Source organism: Tiliqua scincoides, chromosome 3 (genome assembly GCF_035046505.1).
Source record: "Tiliqua scincoides isolate rTilSci1 chromosome 3, rTilSci1.hap2, whole genome shotgun sequence".
NCBI lineage: Eukaryota > Metazoa > Chordata > Lepidosauria > Squamata > Scincidae > Tiliqua > Tiliqua scincoides.
In genome coordinates this window covers 21,562,779-21,580,881 of record NC_089823.1, presented here as the reverse complement: position 1 = coordinate 21,580,881, position 18,103 = coordinate 21,562,779, and the positions used below count along the sequence as shown (strand labels likewise).

The window sequence follows — 18,103 nt, the reverse complement described above, 5'->3', positions numbered from 1 at the left end:
CACACTGGTCTACCCAGCATCCTGTTCCCTACCTCCGACATCCATGGAAGGAACATGTAACTTCCAAATTCCACCTGTATGTATAATATCCAAAATATATCAACCAAGCTTGTGCAGTTGACTTCCTCAATACAATCAATGGCACAGTTTTTATCTGCATTGGTGGGGTTTGCTGTACGTAACACATATGACAATGTGGATGTCCAGAATTCTTCAAACTGGGGAGAGCATCATGTGTGACCAGGGATGGTAGGAATCTCATACACCCTCCAAGGTGAGGGTTCAACTTGGTACGATATAATTTAATGTATGCTCTAAAAAAGCCTATCATTACTATATAAAACAACGTACAGTGTTATTATCAAGTGTCCCAACCCACAACTGAAGGAACTGGGGGGTGTTGAGGCCAACGTTTCTCCAAATCTTGAACAGATTCTATAGTAGTAAATGCTTAAGTGTATCATTTTAGGATCTGACAACAAGTCCTGTTGCACCTACAGCAGTTAATAATCCGGCATATCCACAGAACAGCTGCTACTGTTGTTTAACTTTCTTACCTGGCGCTATTCCTAAACACTTATTGACTCTAGATTGTTTTATTATGTATTATGGCTGTAATTTTACAGTCTTTTAGATGGGAGGGGAAAAAAAATCCAGGCAGATAAAACCACCCCTTCTTTATTTACATTATCTCCTTTTAAAACAGGTCTACATATTGTTTATTGACTCAGGAGATTAGATAAGTTTAAGTGCGGGTTCTGAAAAATTGCAGCCCAGTCAAAATGATATTAAAAATAAATGGCAGAATTTTATGTTGTCTATCACTTTGTATGTTTGAACAGAAGCCACTGAGCTGCTATAAATGACATGCTCACTAGCCACATCCCAAATGTAAATCAGTGCAATACTGTATATTGGAAAATCACACCTGTATTTAGAATCATTTCTACTTATCAGAAAGATACTGTCACGCAGAAACCTGTAAGCATCTCAAACACTTCTGTTCCTTTCTGACAATATCACTCTGATCTGAAAGAGTGCATGTGGAGCTACCAGGCAGAGTTACCAACCCTTCAGGATTGGCCTAGAGCAGTGGTTCCCAGCCTGTGGTCTGGGGACCACAGGTGGTCTGTGAGACCCTTAGAAGTGGTCCGCAAGGTCTCAGGAAAGAAAAAGATGATGACTCAGCAAGATGTTTCCCCATGAACCACCAGAGAGGGTGGAGAATGGACCCCCTGCAGCTTGTATTTCCATTGTCTAGCTGAGCAGTCCCCCATGGGCTATCAAACTGAATTGTATTTTTTTGTGTGGTGGGGATTGAGGGGGTTGCATGTGGTTCACGATAATTCCAGTGTTTGCCTCTGTGGTCCGCAGGCTCCTAAAGGTTGGGAACCACTGGCCTAGAGTCTCCAGGGATCAGGTAATCTCCAGGTAATTACTGCAAACAATACTGGAGATTTTAACAGGGCCTTCAGGAATTTCAATCATCATATCATGTTGAAGTCTGAATCAAGCCCCCCCCCCCCAAGCCTATTGGGGTCAGCCAGTGGTACATGCTGGCAGTAACTACTGTAAGGAAATTGTAAAAGGCACTCTGACGGTGCACAGAGTGGCATGCTTCAGTAGTGCCATTGGGAAGGAGCCTTTCTGCATGCATCAACAGATCCTGGTGAACCCACCAAGGCAGGCAGGATTGCGGGGGAAATGAGACAGGATGGAAGAGTGCAGATTGGGGGCAGGGGAGGGTGGAATGAAGCAGCAATGGAGGTGAGGGAGGCAGAACAGGGCGACAATGGGGCAAGAAAGATGGATCGGGTCTGGGAGGGGTGTGGGTCCAGCTGCAGTGGTGGCCACCAAATCCTAGCCCTGTCCTGGACTCCATCCTGCAGTGTGGGTCCATTCAGACCTGCATCAGCAAATTTGGGAGTGCAGGTCTAAGAAGACCCCTCTGCGCTGAGGAGGCTTACCCCTGAGTAAGGGTCCAGTCTATCTGAAGGACTACCTCCTCCCATACATTCCAGCCTGCCCTTTAGTAATCTGAAGGGACTCTTCTTCAAGTGCTGCCTCTATCCCTAGTGAGAGGGGTAGCAGCTCAGAATGTGGGGAGCCTTCTGTGTAGTGGTGCCACAATTATGGATTACCTTCCAGGGGAATTAAGAACTACTCCTTCCCTTGTGGCTTTTGGGCGAGGGCTCAAAACTTACCTGTTTTGTCTTGCATTTGGTTGATGGGTCGAAGTTTGCCCTCCATGCCTCTGCAGTAGTACTATGGCTTGATTGCTTCCCTGGACTAATTTGTGTCCCCCCTCCATGGCTCAATGATGTGTGTTGGGTTGTTTTGCTTCATTTCAATGTTGCTATGTTTGAGTGCTTAATGTTAAAATTAATGTTTTAATGCTTTGTTTTGATTTTTTATTTTTACTTCTTGTGGTGATACATTATACATTTGTAAGCCGCCTTGGGCATTTGCTTCGGCATGGGAAAGGCAGGAAACAAACAAATGTTCCCTTACTCAGAAGAGACTTCTGTAACTGTCCCCCACCCCCACAGGATGTGACAGTAGCCATTTTGGTGTCACTACATCAGTGGAGGGGAAATATAGGATTGGCTCACGGGTACTTTCCTGTACTTTTCTTCACTTGCAGATTTATCTGTGCTGGTTTTGCTTTGTTTTTGAACCCATACAAGCTATTGCAATTTGAATGATCGAATGAAATCAAATTGAGAGTTGAGAGCGAACCACCCACTGAATAGTGCCAACATGGGACCTGCATGATGGGCATGCTGGCTTTGTCAGATTATTACAAATGCATTGATGTGTGCGTGCAAATAAAAACCCAAGAACAGAGGAAACTGTCCTGGAGACATATCCTTAAAGCTCTCCTTTCTCCCTATCCATTGCCTTGACTTAGTACGATATTAGTGGCAATCCCCTTGTTCACAATTCCAAGCATTCATTTGACCTTTAGAAAACTGTGTTAAGATGTATCTTTTTTAATGTTTTATGAGGATCTCTGTGGCTCTTGTACTTTTAATCTTCCCTTCTGCCATTTAATGTTGTGCTAATTATTTCATGCAGGGGTGCCAGGAGACTCTGCCTGTCTTCATAAAGTGCCTAGCAGGCAGGGGATAAAAGAAATGAAATGAATGAAAGAGGAGAGCAGTACAAGAAGAAGGGAGGCCCAGCCATTATACTCCTGTCCACAGCCTTAAGGCATTTAAAGAGAAAGGCAGGATCTCCAAGTGAGACACCTGTGTGCCATTCGCACACCTGCAGCATTCTGTCATATAAAAACACCTGGGATAGGTAGAGGCATCACTGCCAACACAACTCAGTTGAACTGTACCTAGAGCTTCCAGATCAAATGTAAACTGTGTGTCCCACTTTGCCAGTAGGAAGCTTTGTGATCATCACAAAGAACTAGTCAATTCTCACTCTGTACTACTCCTTTGGCTGAGGGTTTCCTTTGAGCTTAGTCCAGTGGAGAAGAGTGCATGTCCCATAATGGTGCATTTGCTTCTGTAGTGAGGTCACTATTAAAAATGATGTATATCAGTACATAATTGTAGTTGTACACATTTTTGGCAAGATGTGTGACCAGCCCATCTGCTTATGTTTTCATCTTGCCTTTCTTCCAAGTTGCTCAGGATTGCATACATTGTTCTCCTACCTCCTATCCTCCCACCTGATGAGGCCATCTAGGTTTTTGTTGGGGCATTAGGTTTATTTATAGCACTGCACTTGCCATGTCACATGGTTGCCATCTTGGCGTTAGGAGGACATGAAGACAAGAATACCAGTCACCTGATGCTTCTTTACCATTCAGATACTGCCAGTGTTGCTTTACAGCTGATCATGTTGTATCTGGACTCCGTAAAGGGCCCCTACAGATGGGATTGGTAGCAGTACACCCCTCCACATTTTGTGCATTTAACTATAACACCTGTGTAAATATATTTTTGAAGAGTGTGCCTCCATCAGCAAATCCAAATTGCTTTCCTTGGGGTTGGGTGGAAGGGGACCATACATTGTATAATAAATCACTTTATTTCATAAATTTATATTCTACTTTTCTACAGAACTCAGGGCAGTGTTCAATTCTTTCTCCTCCATCATTTATCTTCATAACAACTCTTTGTAGCTGAGGCTGAGAGAAACAGGCACCAAACCTTACAGTGAGTGAGCTTTGTAATGAGTGGGGAATATAAACCTGAGCTTTCTCACCTAGGACAACACTCTTAACTACTACACCACACCATTTGACAATTTATTACTCTTTAGTACTGAAGAGGAATAACCCAAAATTTGAGGCCCACTGCTTTAACCTGCCCAAGAGCAGGGGTTGGTCTGATTCCAGCCCCTTGAAAACTAATTAGATCCCACTCCTCCAAATTAATTTGTGAGCACCAGGTGAAAGAAGTCATAGTACAGTATATATATTTAAAATAAAAACATTTAAATTATAAAGCAATAAATATAAGGGTTAAAATCCATTACCACTGAACTAGATGGTTTTCCTTTAACATAGAAATGAAAGAGATATATTAAAAGGGCTAATGTATTCTTGCTCTCCACCCCTATCAGGAATTTGCCCTGACTAATTTTAAATGGCTTTAATTATGAAGGCTCCACAATTTCCCCAGGGTCATTATTACCATGTGGTTCCTTACAATGAGATGCCCCCCAATCTTTTTCTTCCTGCTATTCTTTTTAATTGGAAATTCCTCTGTATTCTTCCTTCTGCCTTTAGAAGACAGCCAGGAGCATGTTATATTAATAGCTCCTGCATGACTCAGAATTGGTAACTCAAATCCCTCTCTGCTTTCTTTGAAATGAACTGTGTTTCTCCTGCTTACCCTGTGGCTTTAAGGGTATGTTGTCCAAAACCAAAAGAAAACAAAAGAAAAAAAAAAACTTGGCTTCCCTCTGTAAGCTGCATCTCTGTGGTTGCTACTCTAGGGAAGAAAAAAAATAATACACAAAGGACAATGCTCAACACCACTTGTATAAGGAGTTTGAATTTCTCTGGTTCACAGGAAGTTTAGGTGGCAGGGAAAAGGAAGGATGGATTGAAAAGAGAACTTGTTAGGCTGCATCAATGGCATCCTTCAGTTTTGAAAGACTATGGTATCGTGCTCTGAAAAGTGGTTCTGGAACAGCGTCTAGTGTGGCTGAAAAGGCCAATTTGGGAGTGACAATCCCTTCCACACTGGGAGCAAATGTAGTCTGTCCCTGGTGTGTCTCCCTGGCTATGGGCCTTCCTTCTTTGTTGGGCAAGTGACTCTTCAAACTGGGAGAGGCTATGCAGCACAGCCTGCCTCCAAGTGGGCTGCTCAGAGGCCCAGGTTTCCCACCTGTTGAGGTCCATTCCTAAGGCCTCTTGCAGATGTCCTTGTATCACAGCTGTGGTCTACCTGTAGGGCGCTTTCCCTGCACGAGTTCTCCATAGTGGAGATCCTTTGGGATCTGGCCATCATCCATTCTCACGACATGACCGAGCTAACGCAGGCATCTTTGTTTCAGCAGTGCATACATGCTAGGGATTCCAGCTTGTTCCAGGACTGTGTTGTTTGGAACTTTGTCTGGAAAACGTGGCAGCTGCTTTACCAATGCATTTATTTAGCTTGGTATCAAGAGAAAGAGTGTCAGAGATAGTTGAGCCAAGGTACACAAAGTCATGGACAACCTCCAGTTCATGCGCAGAGATTGTAATGCAGGGAGGTGAGTCCACATCCTGACCTATTAGGCTTGTTGCACAGTGTATAGCAGGGGTGGCCAAACTTTCAATCTTAGCATTCCTATACCTTTAATAATTGTGTAGAAGATGGAATTTCAGCAGGTGCAGGTTGTCATCTGTGAGATGAAAAGCTGTAACTGTTAAAATTCCCTGCCTCTACACAATTGTTACAGGTCCAGGGGCTCTAAAGTGGAAAGGCTGGCCACCCTGGTGTATAGTATAGCCCAGTGTATAGACACCCTGGGTCCCTTTCAGAGAGAAGGACAGGATACAAATAAAGTTTATTATTATTATTTATTATAGTAACAATCCTGGCTGGTTCCACTACATAACACCAGAACTTACTGACTAGATCCAGGCCTACTCAATTTTAGCAAGGATTTGCAAGATGTGTCTTCACAGGCTATCCATGGAGCCCAGTAACTGCCTTGCAAGGAGATTTCTTGAAGGCTTGACATAGTACCATTTGCAGCTGTCTGATTTTATGTGTCTGTCAGTTTGGCCATTTGAAAGCCTTGAAATTAGGCATTCCAGGCTGGTTTTTGGGATAAATTTGTTATTGTCTGGGATTACAACTGTTACCTTGCATGTGCCTGATCTCATCTTATCTTGGAAGCTAAGCAGGGTCAGGCCTGGTTAGTACTTGGATGGGAGACCACTTGAGAATACCAGGTGCTGTAGGTTTATACCATAGTTTTTTGAGACTGAAGATTGCCAGACAGATGGAACTACAGAGGCTGAATTATTCTAGCCGTATTCCATGTGTCATTTGGTTTGAAGTATGTCAGAATTTTCCCAGTTTGAAGAGACACTTGGCCAACAGTCTGAGGCAAAGAGGCAAAGAAGGGAGGCCCATAGCCAGGGAGACAGACCAGGGACAGACTGCACTTGCTCCCAGTGTGGAAGGGATTGTCACTCCCGAATCGGCCTTTTCAGCCACACTAGACGCTGTTCCAGAACCACCTTTCAGAGCGCGATACCATAGTCTTTCGAGTCTGAAGGTTGCCAACCTTATGTCAGAATTGGATGTTATGAGTTTTATTTTGAATTTTTATTATTTCGTGCCCGAAATGGGTCCTTGATTCTTTTGAGGCATGGTACAGTCTTGCATTATTCCCATATAGGTGTGGTGGGTGTCAATCTGGTGGTTTGGAATGCCTTGGAAGTATTTTGGACTTCTACTGCCTGGAACAAGTCCCAGAAATCTGCCAGGGCTTAATGTAGATCTGTATTTAATGCCATTCTAACCCTATGTGAAATACTGTGTTGGAATGTGGCAGAACCAGGTGTTCTAGGCTTTTTCTTGGTTAACTGTAGGTTCTGGTTGATAACTTGTTAATCTACTAGTACATTTTCTTTTTCTTCAAATATTTTTCTCAAGGCTCTCTCACATATCCCATTGTTTGTGGCAACAAGATTACTGTTGGGGCAGAGGTGTAGCTAGAGGGGGTGCAAATCACTAAGTTTTGCAGGGAGCCTCACCACCGTGTGCAAGCGGCCCCTCCTCTTTAGAGCCATTCCTGGCAATGTGAGCAAAATGTTAGTCTGTTTTGCTACCACTGCCGGCAATGGCTCCAAAGGGGAGGGGCTGCTTGCATGCTGTGGGGAGGCTCCTTGCACCCCCTCTAGCTACACCACTGCTGTTGGGAACCATTCTATGCCACCGTTTACACTTCCCATAATATATGTGTGAGTCGAGATACTGTTTGCTCTTCTATTTTTACCTCTGGTTTAATGGACACAGGCTGGAAAAAGTTGTACTTCTACAAATCTACACTGACCTCCCTCCTTCCATTCTAATCTGTCTTCTTGTGTGTAAAGCTGTATCTCATTGTGGTTTTACCTAACATAACCTTGCCCTGTGCATTAAGCCTAGAAGGATGGCGTTCCCTCAAGCATGTAAAAAGTGATGGTTTTGATAATGGTTACTTGCCATTTCCACTTGAAGGGCTAGGAAGGATTTGTGTGCATCTTGTAGCATCTCTCCAGTCAGTTGGCATCAGAGGATTTGTGAATCAAGCAGCTATTTAAATACTTGTGTAACATGTCACATCATCTCAAAGGCGTTGTTCATGAATATCGTTGTTCTCCTTATGTGCATGTGTTTGAAGGATTTAAGCCTCTCTGAATGATTTTATACATGTATGAGTCATCTCTCTAAAATACCTTCAAGGCAATGTACAAAACAAGAATAAATCAAAACAATTAAAAATGTTAAAATTAAACAACCAGTGTTTAATACATAATAATACATAATGAAATAATACATAATGAAACAGGGTAAAACCCCATGAGCACGGAACAATAGCAGTGGCACCAACAAATTTAAATTTGATCAATTTAAAATTTGCACAGAAAAACTGTTAATATCCTCTAAAATATTCTGACTCATGAGCGAGCAAGTGAGCTGGCAATCCTATGCACACTTTCCTGGGAGTAAGCCTCATTTAACACAATGGAACTTATTTCTGAGTAGACATTCAGTTTTGTGCTGCAAGACAATTCACCATTTGCAACAGGAATGGAGAGTTCTCCATACCAGCAAAAAAACAAATGTAGACTACCGGTGTAATCTTATGCACACTTGGTAGCAGATATCCATGAAGAAAACAGAACTGTGTAAATGTGCACAGGCTCAGGTTGCACAAATCTATCAAAGAAGTCACAAATCTAGCTAGAAGAGAGCTTTTACTCTCCTAAAGTTTTGCTCTTTGACATAGGATCAAGATTTAATCTACTGAGGACATGGGACAAGGAAAAGACTCTCACTGTGAAGCTAGATTTAGGCTGCAATCCTATACACACTAACCTGGGAGTGAGTTCCATTGAACTTAATGGAACTTTTGAATAGGCACACATGGAATTGCTGCATTAAAACTGCAATTGAGACCACTTGCTGCTTGACACATCACTATTCTGGCTGTTCATTGGTGTATTGTTATTGATGGCATATTGGTTTTGAAGTCATTCTGCATAACTCTATTTCACATGCACTATAAAAAAATAGTAATGTTCAAAAAGTGGGAGAGCATAAAAAGGTTTGTATGTTAATGGTGTGGCCTCTTTTAGGGTTCAACCCATCAGTTTTAGGACACTATGATTCAAAATGGGATTGTGTGTGACATCATGCAGTTCAGTCCTAACCACATTGATTCAGAAGTTAATTGAGTTCTATGGAGCTTCTGCCTCATAGAGCTTTCATTACACACACATGCAACCAGAGAGTTTCCTTTAGCATTTACTTGATCTTTTTCATCAGAAAGTTCACAAAGCAGTTTGTGAAAATTGCAGTTTGTGAGCAAGGAAAAACAACACTTGTCCTGTGTTGCCTGTCCCAAAAGGGCTAACAATATAAAAAAAGACCAGCAAACAGCTACTAGAAAGGATGCTATGTTGGAATGAAAAGGACAGTTGCTCTTTTCTGCTAAATATAAGACAGCCATCGCTCAAAAGGTGGCTCGTTCCCCTATACTTACTCAAGATTATTTTATCCTATTTGCTGCCAACAATGCAATTCTCTGCATGTTGATTTCAGAGTAAATCCCACTGTATGACTTCTCTGAAGTTAAACCACCTTGCAAAGCAGAGGGTTTACTTCTGAGTACATATACAGATTGCACTGTTTGCTCCACTTAAATAAGGACAAACATACTCACAAGTAAACTAGCCTCACAGTTTGACACCATCCACCATTACTCAACAGAAAATCTCAGTGGTTTCAATGGGATTCACAGCCTGAGCATCATGAATGGACACAAGAACTTAAGAGCCCTGCTGGATCAGGTCAAAGGCCCATCAGGTCCAGCTTCCTGGATCTCACAGATGCCTCAGGGAGCAAAAGAGACCTGCATCCTGGTGCCCTCCCTGGCATCTGGTATTCTGAGGTAGCCTACTTCTAAAACCAGGAGGTCGCATGTACCCATCATGACTTGTAACCTGTGATGGACTTTTTCTCCAGAAATCTGTCCAATTCCCTTTTAAAGGCATCTAGGCCAACTGGGATCACCACATCCAGTGGCAAGGCGTTCCACAGACTAATCACACACTGGGAAAAGAAACATTTACTTCTAACTCTCCTGACACTCAATCTTAGTGGATGTCCCCTGGTTCTGATGTATGAGGAGACACTTTTAAATCCCCTTTGAAAGGCATCCAGGCCAGATGCCATCCCTACATCCTGTGGCAAAGAGTTCCGCAGACGCTCAGTGTCGTGGCTGTGCCCTGGTTCTGGTCTGTGTGAGAGGGAAGGAGCACCATATCCTGTGGCAAGGAGTTCCACAGACGCTCAGTGCCATGGCTGTGCCCTGCTTCTGGTCCGTGTGAGACGGAAGGAGCTCCCCCCAGCCAGTATTCTGAACAGTATTCTGCCTCAGACTCCTGCAGTCTCCAGCCCACAGCGATCTTCCCAGCCTCCCCCCAACGCTCCCTGGCAAGGGCCCCGCCCTCTCGGTCACGTGACGCCCAGCCTTCGCCTTCTTTCCCGCCCAGCCGGCCGGCTAGTGCTGGCGGCGGCTTCGAAGGCGCGAACACGCATGCTCGCGCGTGCAGCGCGCCTGCGCAGAGTGCGCAGAGGCGCGAAGAGCTGTGATAGGGGGAGAGGCTACCCGGCGGCCGCCATATTGCGGAGCTGTCAGCAGACGCGGCGCTGCTGCTCCTGCGGCTGCTTGGCGCGTCTCGCGCAGCCGGGTTCCGGCGAGTACTGAGGAGGGAGGCGGGAGCGCGCCGCGCTCGGAGCGGCCCCGCAGCGCCTCTTGGGCGTCGTCGTCGTGCCGCTGCCCGTTGGACCGGCGCCGGCGTCGGCGTCGGGAGGGGACGCAGGGAGAGCTGGCCGCCCCCGGGCGCTGCAGACCCCCGGGTGAGGGAGGAGAGGAGCGCCGCCCCTCCGTGGCCGCCTCCAGGCCGCGCGTCGCGCTGCTCCGCCGGGGATGAAGTAGAGGCTCCCGCGGCAGCCACGTATCAGTCGCCGCGGCACCCGGTAGGTGGAAGGAGTGCCTCGCCTCCCTCGCGCACCGCTGCTCCTTCCCCGCTCTCTCTCTCCCGGGACTCCCTTCCCTTCCCCGGACACTCCGCGCCTGTCCCTTCCCCGCATCCAGCCCCTTCTCCAGGCTGCCGTGTGGGCTGATCCGAGGGCGCTGAAGGCGTCTCTGTGAGGTGGCGGGACTTGCACCTGGTTGTAAAATGTAGGCTCACTCCTCATGCTTACGTTCCTTTCTCCCTCAGGTCCTTAAGGTTAAAAGGTTGTGTGTGTAGAGCTTATACCTGGTAGTAAGACGTAGGTCAACTCATGTTTACGTTCCTTTCTCTCGCCTTCCACACATTCAAGAACAATCCTTACACCTCTTAGTAGGATGCAGGTCAACTCTTCATGTTTACATTTCTGTCTACCCTCCACATACACCATTAGCAACAACCTTTAAGGGGTGTGTGTGTGTAAAACTTGCATCTGGTAGTAAGATGTAGATTAACTCCTCATGTTTACCTTCCTTTCTCAACCCCCCATCCCCACAATCAAGAACATTAAGGGTTGTGTGTATAAAACTTTCACCTAGTAGTAAGATGTAGGTCATCTCCTCATGTTTGCATTCCTTTCCCCCCCATCAACAACAACCCTTAAGGACTCTCATGAAGGTATTGGTATGTCCAAGTGAGTGTGTGGCTGCTCTGAGGGCACTAAAGGGGTGTGTGTGTGTGTGTAAAACTTACACCTATAGTAAGATGTAGGTTAACTCATGTTTACGGTACATTCCTTTCTCCCCCCTCCAAACATTATCAACAACAACCCTTAAGGAGTCTTGTGTTTCACATTAAAGAGTTAATAAACTTGTGGATGTGTAAGTTGTTACAGGATAGAGCCCCAATACTTGATACACACTTTTTCAGATGATACTCTTCTTATTTAGCAGGGGGACAGTAACTGTCTCTCCTTACCCTAGCAGTGTCTTTTCTAGTGACTGCCTGCTGGTGTTCTTTTGCATCTCTTTAAATCAGCCATTTTCAACTGCTGAGCCATGGCACATTAGTGTGCTGCAAGTGGTCAACAGGTGTTCCACAGGAATTTGGGGGAAGGTCATTTCTCAGTAGAGCCAATGGGGGGGTGTAAGCCCCCCCACTGTCAGTGTGGTTGGCCTTGTCAACTGTCAAAAACCTAATGGTGTGCCTTGACAATTTTAGTGCCTTTTCAGTGTACCATGAGAAAAAAGGCTGAAAATTGCTGCTTTAGACTATTTATATCCCACCTTTCTCCCCACAGGGACTAGATTTTGAGCCCTTTTGGGATAGGGAGTTATTGGTTGGCTACCTTCAGTCTCGAAAGACTATGGTATAAGCCTACAGCACCTGGTATTCCCAGGCAGTCTCCCATCCAATTACTAACCAGACCTTACTCTGCTTAGAGGGAATTATTAGTTATTTGATTTTCTCTGTAAAGTTCTTTGTGAACTTTTCTTTGAAAAGCAATGTATAAATACTGATAATACCACCCTTAATACTCCTGAATTCCTTTATTGTCAAAGGGGAAAGAATGGGAGGAGCAGGCTTCTTGGCTCCCCTCCTGAGCATGTCTGCTCAGGTCTGAAAGGGTAGCTGTACTGATCTATGGCAGCAAGAATAACAGTTTCGTGGCACCTTAAAGGCAGATGCATTTTCTGGTAACAAGTGTTTGTGGATGATGGTCCACTCAAAAGTCTGCCTCTTCTTCTTCTCCTTTCCTTCCCTGATGGAGTTTACTACCTGCCAAGTTAGGTAGCTTTGCTGCCTAACAACCTGCATGTTGATTACTTGGAAATAAGTTCCATCGAGTATATGTGGATAAGATCACATATGTGTTTCTGAGAACCCTTACTGCCGAGTGAATTGTATCATCAGTGGGGCTTGCTTCTGAGTAGACAAACAATCTATGCTAAACATATCTGCCTGGAAAGAAACTCTTAGAATTAATAGTGGGTTTCTTTTTCCCACAACTGTTCTCCAATAAGGTTTATAGTACTGGTTATTTTCTCTCCCTCAGCATGTGTTTTAGAGTTGCTGTTGAAGTAGAGAGGAGGAGAAGGAACTGAACCAAAAATCTTGGGAATGCAACTTTGGATACTTGTTGCAAATGGAGACAGTACATTAACACCCTCCTATTGGTAGCTGCCAAACTTATATCCAACTTCCTATCCTTTGCATTCCCAGGAAGGGGTGGAGAGTACCTCTAGAGAAGCTGCCAACTACTTTAGGGGCACATTGGGGTCTGAAATGGCTGTTTAAGCTGCTAATAGTTTTTCACACTTTATTATTTTTGCTTTGCTTGACTGAAATTTGAATCCTAGAAGAAGACAGCAGAGTCCCTTAGTTTGAAATCTGGTTTGTAAACAGGAAAATCTAGGGTGTCACAATTAAAAGTGAATTGTGTCCTAATTATGTGGGATGGATTAGAAGAATGTGTGTGATGAGTTTGACAAGTCAGGGCTTTTGTGTAGATCACAACACAAATAAACAGAATTTCAGCCCTATCATGTGCACATGATGAAAGCTTTGCAAATGGGCAAATAAAGAATGATCTCATATGCAACAGAATGTGAATGTGGTGCTGTCTCTTGTTGAAAACAAATCTACATTTTAGTAGAGTTTTAAAATATATTGATTTACATAATTAGCACATCTGAATAGCTCTATTGTAAGCAATTTGAGTCAGTGCATTATGCAAATCTTACTAGCAGCAAGTTTCTAAACAAACTTAAAAGTAGACTTGTAGACTTTGGCTGCAGTTTTGTACACAGCTTGAGTGACTTCAGCCTCTATGCATGCAGGATTGCATTGTTAATTCCATGTTCTAAGGGTTTTGTTGGATCAGGCCAAGAATCCTGTTATCAGCCAGATGCCAGGTGCATTCACCTGCAACTGATTGGCCCCAGCATCTGAAATGGATTTCCTATTTAACTTGTTGAACTAGTAGTTAACACCTATCTTTCATGGTCTAGTCCCTTTTTGAAAGCTTATGACTACATCATGGCATGGTTAGTTATATTTTGCACACTGATTATACATCATGTGAAGTATTTTATGTCTTGAATCCATTGCCAATCAATTTCATTGAATGACTGCAAATTCTACTATTCTGTGTCTTCATATAATACTGATAGCTACTATGAACTGTAAGAGGGAATTTGCCCATTACTGTAGAACAGATGTTTTCATTGTAAACACTATGATACAAGCTCTTTTTCCCAGATAGCAGCAGCTCTTTCAAATCCCATCAGAATATGGAATTAGGATTTTTTGTTCCAGTGTTCCTCACTTTGAACTCATGTTGAACCTCATTTGCTGTTTTGTTGCCCACTAATCTAGATCCTTTTGGAGCTCCTCAAAGTCTGCCTGAGTTTTTACCACCTTGATTAATTTGGAATTGCCTGCAAACTTGGCTACCTCACCTCTCAAATCTGGCTCCAGATAACTAACGAATAAATTAAATGGCACCAGTTCCAGTACAGATCCTTGGACTCATTGTGCAAACTGTGTGTTTACTACCACCCTCTGCTTACTATTATTTAACTAGTTATTGAACGATAAGATGACCTTATCCTGTAACCTTTCATCCTGTAACTATGAAGTTTACCCAGGAGCCTTTACTGAGGGATAATCAAAACCTATGTGGAAGTCCAAGTATAGAATGTCTACCTAAATTCAACACTTCAAAGAACGTTAAACTTTTAGTGAGGTAGGGTTCCCCTTTCCCCAAAAAAGCCCTGTTGTTTAATACTGTTTACAAAGTGTACTACAGAAGTGTAGTACATTTGACTTGTATGGCACTTTGCATGTAGTAATATGTATACAAGCAATTAAGTAGTTCTGTAGAGTGATATACTATTCACTTTAATTGGAGATTGGGAAAGGTATGTAAACAAAGGTATGTAGAAAATAGATGTGAATGTTATAAAACTTATAATGTTAAAATCTGTTTTTCAGCCCAGTTTGGAATTGTTGTAGGGGAATCTGAAATATTTTTCTAGTTCTGCTTTAAGAGAGTGTGGTTTGGATTATTCCAGAGTTTGGAACTGAAAGAAAAAAATGTAGACATTGTCACTGATTTTCTTTATGTGCTTAACTGTTTTTGTTTATAAATTTCCTATTACTGCTGTTCCACAGTGATTTTGAAAATACAGTTGTGTAGCGCTTTAACATAAATTACCATATTTAGTAGTTTGGTGCTCTAAACGTACATCAGAAACGAGAGAAATTTTGAGTGTTAGCATGGCATTGTTTCTTTTGCATTATTTTATTACTATAATTTACATAGTGGTTTAACTTTTGGTGAAGGAAATTTAGCAGTTGAAGGCATCAGGTTTTGGTTGACATTTTGCCCAGCCCACAGGTGTACACATTTGGTCCTGTTACATATATGCATCTTTGAGCAGAAATGACTTTTAATTATCTGTTACATGAAGCCGAGGAGTCTAACTGATGTATATGTAAAAATGCCAGTAAAATAAAGTGGAGTTTGTAGATTCTTGTCACACGTTACTGAAATTGCAACAGTTTGTGCAGTGTTCCTGGGTAGCCTGTGTAAGTGAGAAGTCCAGCCCTTCACATCTCTTCCAGGTTTCAGTCTGGGAGTTCTGTTATCCTCTTAGTAGTTTTTTCCCTAACTCGGCTTCTCTGTGAAGTTGAGAGTCATCAGAAATCCCTGCTTTTGGACTAATGTTCTCTTCATTGGTGCTCTTCCACAGGCGTTTGAAGGCAGTGCTACAAGCTGCATACCTCCTGGGTGCTTGCCTCAGTACAGTGTATTGCATAACTACAGCAGGGAACGCTTGCTTGGGAAAGCGTTGAAGTGCACCCACATTTATACTCAAAAGTGTGCTTCAATGATCCTTGACTATTAGGTTGTAGTGTACTTGAAAGGAAGGTTGACATTTAAAAGTTTAAGGAGGAAGCTAAGGTCAGAAGTAAATGGTGTAGTAGTATCTTATTTTGATCTCAACTTAACTGATTCCTCAAGACTTTGAGAAAGATGGGAGTAAGTGGTGATTTTCCTTGTTAGTCTTCTCTGAATCATTTAAGAGAGGAGGCCCTGGAGGCAGATCTCCAGGCTTGTTATCTGAGCTCAGTAAAAAATAGATTTAAAGGATTCAGGAAGTAGAAAATGGAGAATAGTAAGTTGCACTGCACAAGAATAATGTGAAAGATAAGGAGAAGGGGTCAATGGCAAAGATCACATCTCCTTTGTTTGCATATTAACTTTCATATATAGTTGGTTGCTGAAGAAGCTAGAAACTGTGGAAGTGGGGAAGAGGACTTCGAGGCCACGTGGCTGATTACTTGTGGAATTACCCAAACCAAGACAACTTACCAAGTGGGATACTGGAAAACTGAATGTATGCTCAAGGTACTTGAGATGAGATGATTTATGGGGGGGGGGGGGCAAACAAAGTTAACATGGTGCTTAGAGTGGGGACAAAGGTATCTTCTCAAGTAAGAGTGCCTGTGCATCTCTGTGGTGCAGCTTGCTTGGTCACAGCAAATAGAAAAATAGATAGGCAGGAGAAGGGAGGTCAGCAGAAAATGAGATGGGCAGGAAGGGGTTTTTGAAAGTGTTGAAAGTCACAGAGATCTCTGTGGAAGCAAGTGGGGTGCAAATGCATTAATGAAGCATAGCAGTGGCTTCATTAACGCACCAAAGTTGGAAACGCAAGAAGTTAACCATTTGGATTTCTCTGGTCAGACTATTTATTGAGTGTTTTTACACAAAGTTTTTTTTGGGGGAATATTAACTACTCTTAATAATAATGTTAATAATAATTGAATTGAAGAAGTGTTGCATGTCTCCATTCTCTCGAAAGGGTTTGATTACTAAATGATATGGGCTGGAAAAAATTTGAAAGAACAAATTTATTTCGGGTATTCTATTCTTACCATACTTATTTCTCAGAGTGAGATTTAAGCTTTGACAACTTGGTAACTACTTTTTACATCAATCCTTTTGTCAATCCATGCTATACTTAAATACTTATCACACAGTTATATAGCATAGTTTAACAATCCCAACAGTTTGGTTTTGTAGTATATACAGTAGTGTAATAATTTTGTTATAGTTTCATAATTATCATATATTAAGACAATAATTATTGACCCCTTTTAAAAAACTTGGTTAAAGATTAACTTTAAAAAGAATTTGCATAAGTATTTTAAGACACAGACACCTTTAGTGGAGTATCTATCTTGTGGAAAAGAGGCTTCTGATTTACCTGGCACTGGTGACACTTTGGTTGGCACTTTGTGTTCATGATGAAGAAGGGCGTGGAGAAACTGAAAGAACCTGAACAAAAAAAAAATGTTTGGAGGTGTCCACGCATTATCAGTGTCTAAAAGAATTGGGTTTGTGAAGAGGAAGATGAGAGAAGGCTTGAAGTGTCTTGACATGTTTTCTGGATGATAGAGATTCTCTGTGGAGGGCTTAAATGAATATTCATGACTATGAATAATATGCACAGAAAGACTGTTTAACTGTAAAGCATGGTGAGGCTGGAACAGGCTATCTGTAGCTAAATCTCTCTGTGGCTAAATCTGTGAAGGTGTTTAAGAATAGCATTTAAGTTTGATTTCCTAGCTGTAGTCAGCCCCCCAAAGGAAGCAAATAGACTGGGTGACCTCTCAGAGTAAGTTGTATCTGCATATTCAAGGATTTCTGTTATCCAGGATTCAGATAAAATAAGAATCTTGTGAGGAAAGAATGGATGGTGATTCATGAAGTTACTTCAGTTCTCTGCAGTTCTGATCTTTGCATACTCTAGTGTTTTGCTTTTTCATTGGCAACACCCAAAGAGGGCTTACAAAGGTTTAAAATAATATTTTCCAAAGGGTATGTAACTCTGCTGGCCTACAGTTCCAGACCTTGAAGCTGTGTTGTTTGGCTGATCATCTCATATGGGTAGATCAAGTTATGACCTTGTTGGAAATGCATAGAACAAGATGTCTTGCCATATTTCTTGAGGATATTTGGTTCATATAAACGTGGTTCCTATGAATATTTGTATACTACATTTCAATAAAAAGTCAACATAGTGATTATATAGCTAAATTATTTCCTATCCCCAAAGGGCTCACAATCTACTGAAGTTAAAACCAGAGTAGAGCTTTTACTGTTTTTAAAGAACAATATTTAGAGGACAAGCGATCTTCTGTCCACAGCAACATACTGTGATGCAACTTGAAAAGTCTTCCTGTATTGGTGTTTGGGAAGTGGATTTGGTAAGCAACTAATAAGAAAATAATCAACAGTGTCATGACATTTCACTTTCAGATTGACTATATGTACCAGTATCCAAGAAACACACATTAATTTAATGTGTACAATGGTAAAATATTCCAGTCAAGCTCTATAGGATT

General features: G+C 42.5%; 1 protein-coding gene across 2 annotated transcripts in view; it reads left to right on the top strand.

Moving 5' to 3' along the window:
* The first annotated feature begins 10,349 nt into the window (after positions 1-10,349).
* Positions 10,350-18,103, top strand: part of RDX (radixin) — a 60,903-nt gene continuing 53,149 nt past the window's right edge. The window contains exons 1-2 of one of the 2 annotated variants that reach the window (XM_066618815.1): positions 10,350-10,712; positions 15,969-16,103. The gene's annotated coding sequence lies outside the window, so the exon portion shown is untranslated. The remainder of the gene's footprint in view (positions 10,713-15,968; positions 16,104-18,103) is intronic. The other variant, XM_066618814.1, reaches the window with a different exon arrangement.